This window comes from Stylophora pistillata, chromosome 11 (assembly GCF_964205215.1).
Source record: "Stylophora pistillata chromosome 11, jaStyPist1.2, whole genome shotgun sequence".
NCBI lineage: Eukaryota > Metazoa > Cnidaria > Anthozoa > Scleractinia > Pocilloporidae > Stylophora > Stylophora pistillata.
Window position 1 is genome coordinate 18667242 of NC_142529.1, and position 7126 is coordinate 18674367.

Consider the following 7126-nt stretch of genomic DNA (forward strand, 5'->3'; position numbering starts at 1 on the left):
ACGATATTAATTAACTTAATTTCATTCGTAGTATCAGATTTTCCAATTTTTCCTCTGAAAAGTGGTCGGCACTAAAAGGCCTACGAGAGAGCTGCGTGTAACCCTGAGGTTAAATTTGTGATACGCTTCAACTTCAAATTTTGGATAGTGATTTAATGGTGAAAATGTCGTTCATTCTCCATTCACCGGAACCGGAGACTGCAAGTAATTACACTTGTTTATAGAAAGTCCAGCTAATTCCTATTTCTAGGAGTTTTAGGATAGGCATTGCGTATCACGTCAGTGGTGTACAAATTCTTGATTTCCTTTCGTCTGTTGCATCAACAACAGGAATATTGTTAGGGAAGTATATCCCTTCTGTTTCAGTAAGTAATTCCAATCGGCAGGAGCGATGTAACAGTCTTGTCAGTTTAAGATGAACCCAAGAGAGGGCATAATATGGTCCTAAATACATTTTAAAATTTCACTTTTTATTCGTAAGCGTTAGCGAAACAAACTGCTGACGTTTTGTTGGGACGGTCAACATTCCACTTCCGCGGCAACGAAAGACGATTTTCATAATGGATAGCAATAACTATTTTAGGGCCGACCTTTCTTCAAAGAGGTGCGAGTTCGTGAGAAGTGCGTATGCTTTAGGGACAGGGTTTGTGATAGGTTTCGATGTCAACAATAAGATTTGTGATGAAATGTACTTTTTAATATTTCGAACTGTTTAATGTCTCAGAGTTGTTATTGCAAATACGTCACTGGCCTAAAAACGGTTGCTTCCCTTTCTCCAGTTGTGTAAATGACTATGACACTGAGATGCATTAAAAAAAATCCCTTCTAATACACTAAGTTATTGCAATAAGCGTTGGCGATACAAAGTATAACGGTTAAGTTATCAGTTCGTGTTGACCCTAAGAAATCTTGCATGCCCTTTTAAATTACTTTTTATGTCGCTTAAAAAAAACACGGTAAATAATGCACTCAATGATGTTCAGCGAGACTTGTGTCGACGTAGGAGCAAGGGCACCGATTGTTTGACAAATTTATTTCATTCACGCTGCTAGTTGAAACGCCCCGCTACCTTTACGACATTTTCTAGTAGCAATCAGTTGCTTTAGTTTCAGTATAACGTGATCAATTGTAGCAAGCATTGGTTAGGAATTTGCGGTTTCATGTTCACTCAAAGTTAAATTCGTGTTTAGGAAATCAAATAGCTCTTCAAAAATGTAGTGCGCACATTTCAGGTAACGCCCTAGGCATAATCACGCATGCGTGCATTTTAAAGACCACTCGTAACAACCGTAATAGTTACTTATGCCGCAACCGCTACGATCAGAAGATCAATCAGCTACAGGCTACCATTTGACTACCCTTGGGTTATAAACTTTCTGCTATCTTCTGTGCGATTTGTGACCAAAGTAAGTTTCTTATCATTTACCTTTATTGTCATTATTACCAAATTGTCTAATCTTTGTTGTCGTGATTAAGATACGTTCAGTGCCAGTAGTCTTAGTTCAGTTTTCTACTATTCCACTACTTTTAATGAAATGTTTTCAGCACTCTTTTTATGCTGTGAGTTGTTAGTTGGGTTTTACGAAAACTAAGACCCTAAGACCTAAGACCTAAGACCGTCTTAGTTTTAGAGATTACGAAATTGTAATTCAAACAGGTCTCGAATTATCTCCTGTCCGATCCTTTCCGCCAAGTTTTAGGCTAAATTAAACGGTATTTTTTGGGGTCTTAGTTTTCTTACTCTCTAAAACTAAGACCCTATCTTAGTTTTGGTAATCACGAAAATTAAGACTCCCATCAAACCATTCTGTGAACTTTTTATCAAGTCGAATTACGAATGTTCAAAGACTATAATCCGTAAAACAGCGAAAAACTACTTTCACATATACGCGTGCTAGACGATCCGCTTCCTTTAACAATTTGCAGACATATATTATCAGCATTGTGGCTTTATAAAGAGGATGAAAGCCATACACTAACATATAATCGTACATTAAAAATATGCCTTATCCCTATTGGTCTTTAATTGTTGTTTATCCTTTAAATCATAAAATTGGCTTTCCATTGAAGATGGATGTTTTCCTTCGTGTCTCTGCGATCGAGATTGCGTTACCTGTGTTAGAGCTAAATAACGTATGCGCACGCGGTAGAAACTAGGATTTGAATCGTTCGCATACCTGATCGTCAAGTATGATGGCGGCTTTTGGTTGTTTTACTGATTATAGTCTTTGAACATTCGTAATTCAACTTGGTAGAAAGTTTACAGAATGGTTTGGTGAGGGTCTTACTTTTCGTAATCACGAAAACTAAGAGGGGTCTTAGTCTAAGACCTCTCAATTTACTGTTAAATTTGACCTAAAACACGATGGAAAGGATCGGACAGCATATAATTTGACAGATTAGATCTGTTTTGGTTACGATCTGACTTTATATTTCGACTGATTTGATTTTAGCAGGTCTTAGTCTTCGTAATCTCGAAAACTAAGATGGGTCTTAGGTCTTAGGTCTTAGTTTTTGAGGGTCTTAGTTTTCGTAACACCTCTTGTTAGTTATGTCTATTAAATGTCTTTCTGGAAACCACCTCATTAATCATCAAGTACCGATTGTTATGTTTCTTACATGCCTATGTAGGTAAATGCTTTATATCAGTTGTACCGTTTTTTATCTTTTTTTCACTGTTTTTGAGTTCTAACTTACAGATCTTCCTACAACACACTACACTACTCTACTCTATTTTGTCTACTCATTTGTACCGCAACTACTGATAAACAGTAGCTGTTTAATTAGCTAATATTGGACAATTAAAAACAGCTTGAAGTTACATTTATCATCCTAATTATTTTTCTTTCACACTCTTTAATGCAGACCGCACGAAAAGATACTGCAACCAAAATAGATGCTCAGTCTCAGTTGCCGAGATTAAAACGTTGAAGGTTGACGGATAAAAATAAGCCGTTTAGACAGCTGACAGTTAAATTGTAAATTGTAGGTCACTAGACGGCTAATTTGTTGGAATGCCGTTGATAAAACGAACTAAACGCGATAATTTGGCTGTAATTTTTTGGAATAACGCTTTTGTAAAGAATTGTTTTATCGATAAATGACTAACGTTTTACGACACCGGACGTGTTTTCGCATCGGAAGTCAGTTCTGTTGCTAACCAGGTTTACTTGTGACTAAGAGTTAATGGACTTACATAGATGCATTTCTGTGAGATATCAAAAATTTTATTAATAACGAACAGAACATGATCCCAATAAAGGTAAATCGTTTTAGTTGTTAATTTAGGTTACCTAAGACATTTGACGGCTAACAGGACGAGTTATAACTTAGCGGGAATTCTTTTATAAAAATACAGCATACACAGGAGGATCGCTTTTTGCCAAGGCCCCCAAAGATTTCCTGAAAATTGACCTCGCTAACGTTACATTTTCTCATTGCAGAGCAAAGATAGGATGCGTAATATTCATTGGAACTACTAAAATTCGTAACTAATCTGATGCACACAATTTATTCCTTAACTTTAGAAATGTAACTGTTGAACGGTGGAATGGGTTGAACCACAAATGTGTGGCAGTTGAAGTCTTGCTTAAAAATGGAAACATTGACATAGAGCGGTCCACGTTTAAAAGGAAGACAAGAACAACTGTGGTTGGTGCTTTGCGAGTGATTACCACGTACGGTAAGACTAATGTGACAATTTCGAAATGCATTTTTGAGGACATTGCTGTGATAGCAAGACAAGGAACCTTTCTCCAAATACTAGCCGGGAGTGGTAATGCCGGCATGGCAATGATTTCGGACAGCTTGATAGTCAGAAATTTAAGAAAAAAGAAAGCCCTAATGATAAGTCCCAAATACCGCATCAAGTTGGTGAATGTCACGTTAAACTCTTTTAAAATCGGATTGCACATAGAATCATCAGCTCCGAAAAACTGCTCATTTCCGATTGATATCATCATTGAAAACTGTTCTTTTCTCGACAACATTTATGATGCGATATTCGTTTTATTTGATCCTACATCAGTCAAGTTACTCATCAGAAACACTCACTTTATCAGTAGTAACGATACCGTACAAATGTACCAAAGTAAGAAGAACTATGCAATTCACCTTAATATTCCACCACTCAAAAACATTATGTCCTCAAAGGCAGTCGTAGAACTTGAAAATAACATTTTCCACTTTAGACCACCCAGTTATTTCTCTCTTCTGTTTAAGGGGAAGAAAAAAGTGGCAATAAGGCGCTCGCACTTTCGTAATTGCATCAGTGCTCATGGACGTCAATGGATCAATAAAGATTCAGGATACCTTTATCAGAAAGTAACTGGCGCAATTTCTGTCTTGTTAAGTCCAGATAAACCTCAGCGTTTGGGCTGCGTGAATTCAAATAGTAGTCAGGAAGTACATCCTTCATGGAACTACAGCAGTAGGGTGCTGTTTGAGGATACAATCTTTGAAGAAAACTTTGGAGTGGCAGTTGGTGCTGTCTACATCAGTAATGGTTTCACGATATTCCGAAGATGTATCTTTCGTGACAATTTTGGCGTTCAACAGGCTGGACACGTCTACAGTACGTATGGAACTGGTGGAATAGATTTTTTGGATTGCTCATTTTTCCGAACAAAGCAAGACGTGACCATAAGCAACGTGACCACATCAAAGACAGGCACATTCATTTATTCTGAAAGCGCAGGTCCACTAAAGCTTGTAAACACATCTATGATCTCACTGATCGCAAATAGGAGCACTTACCCAATTCTTGATATCTCTAGTGGAGGATTTGTTGATATGGACGAAAACTGTGAAATAAAATGCAGCGAAGGACAAAATCTTCTTTTGGAAAATAATACACATTTTCTTTACACGGAAAAAAATAAGCGCTCATGCGTACTGAACGTCACTGTTTTGAAATATTCTTGCCGATCCTGCCCTCCTAGTTATTACGGCCTAAAGAAGGGGATGTCGCGAGGATTAGCTGTGACACCTTTTGTTCATTGTCTGCCATGTCCATTTGGGGCTATCTGTATTGAAAACAATATTGCCGCGAAGCCCAATTTTTGGGGTTATCAAACGTCTGGACATCCTCAGTCGCTGGAGTTTTTAGCCTGTCCGGAAGATTACTGTCCTTCAACTACTACAAAATATTACAACAGTTGCCAGGGGAACAGGAACGGCACCCTCTGTGGACAATGTGCAAAAGGTTTCACTGAAACTCTTTTCTCGACCGAATGCCGCAATTCAACAGAATGCAGCCACTTCACTGTGTGGATCGTAACAATGGTGCTAACAATCGCACTAGCGCTCTACCTTTTGAAGAGGCCTCCGATACTTATTATCCTTAGGAACCAAATATTTTGGTTCATCAACACAGTGCAAAATCAGGCAGAGGACAACTCAGAACCCATCGCTGATGGTGAACATTCCGACAGCGGCTATCTAAAAATAACATTTTATTTCTAGCAAGCGGCTGAGACTGTAATGGTTGGTTCGATGCATGAACTTGTTGGAAAGGTACCTTTCCTTCACTTTGTAATTTCTTCCTATAACTTCCATGTTCAATCGGTCAATGAAAGCCTTGGCTGTCCAATAGCAGGACTCTCCGCAGTTACTAAAGAGCTTCTTCTCTCTGGTACAGTCCTTTTGACAATGGCGGACCTTGCTGTCATTTATGGCGTGCATTTTGTTGTTAATGTATTTACGGGCAAGAGAAAACCATACCTTATACATTATATGGCCGTTGTCGTGGAGGTACTTTTGCTTGGATATGAAAGGCTGGCAGAAACAGCCTTAGAGCTAATGAACTGTGTATCCATCGGATCTGGAAAGTGGTTGTTCATCGATGCCAATGTCCCTTACATGCAATGGTGGCAATATCTCCTCCTTGCTTACATAGCAGTATTTGTAATCCCCTTCATTATTGTCCTTTACTATGGATCCTACCAGCTCTACAAATCTTCCATAACAGGAGCTGAGTTTATAGCAGCCTGCATGATCCCCCTGCCATTTCTTATCTATTGGTTTATGAAGAAAATACTGAAAAGGATAAGACAAGAGTCTACCAGCAGCGTGCTAGTCGTCAACCATGATGTTTTGGAGATACTCCATGGTCCTTTTCGACCCCCAAGTGGTGATGACGAAGGAACGCTGTATTGGGAGAGTGTGCTAATTGGCCGAAGGTTCATCCTGCTCGTGTTTAAAGTGTTCATTGCAGATATGATGCTGCGTATGGTTTCCATGGCTACAGCTTGCCTACTGATAACACTTCACCACAATTCAAGGAAACCTTATCGCAGTCCTCTGGCAAATAAGGCTGAGACTTGTTCTCTCGCAGCTTTATCTGTGATGTCTATCATCAATTTGGCCAAGGCAACCCTGATTTCGTTCGGCATTACCATCAGCGGATCAACTGCATTCTATATGGAGGGTTTGGAATGGCTAGAGGTTGGCTTCTTGGCATTTGCTCCAGCGTTGGTGTCCCTTTTGGTCGCATTCGCTGTTTTGTCTCAGCTGGTAAGGCTGTTGCGTTTCTTTGCCAGTCGATTTCTTCGTTGCTTCTTGTTGCTTTGTTCCTGTCCATTGGATATGGACCAAGAACGAAGACCTCTTCTACATTTTGCAGAACAGCACTGACATCGAGGATAAAAACTGGATATTGCGAAATTTGTCTCCAAAAGTTTAAGTTAATTATGTTTAGTTTTTAGTTTTATGTGCTCCAGTTTCCAAGGTTAAAAATTAGTCAAAACCAGTTTATAGGTTTTACTTCGGATGATATGATCCTATTCACAATTTTCAATTCGTTTATTAATAATTTGAATGAACTAATGCTTTATTTTGATGTGCTGGTCAAAAGATTTTTGTTTACAGATCTAGTGAGATTTTTTTGCAGTTTTTTAGCCCTATTGGATGTTGGCTAAGGCGTTGCTGCGCTTGGTTTGTAGCCCTTCGATTTCGATTTAATTTTTTCCTAGTCTGGCCCTCGCTTTGTAAGAATGTTTAAAAAGTCTATTCTCCAACATGCAAAAAGTACAAAAAAATAGTCAACTTAATAAAGTTGATCAAAATCCAGTCAGACTTGGTATATTGAAAAGCTTACACAGTCACCTCAGCAATTAATTTATTTATA

General features: G+C 38.6%; 1 protein-coding gene and 1 pseudogene across 1 annotated transcript in view; both read left to right on the forward strand.

The window, feature by feature from the left end:
* LOC148720435 (uncharacterized) overlaps positions 1-7126 on the forward strand; it is a 59578-nt gene that overhangs the window by 39127 nt on the left and 13325 nt on the right. The gene's annotated exons all lie outside the window — the stretch shown is intronic.
* Positions 3346-6633, forward strand: LOC148720439 (uncharacterized; annotated as a pseudogene).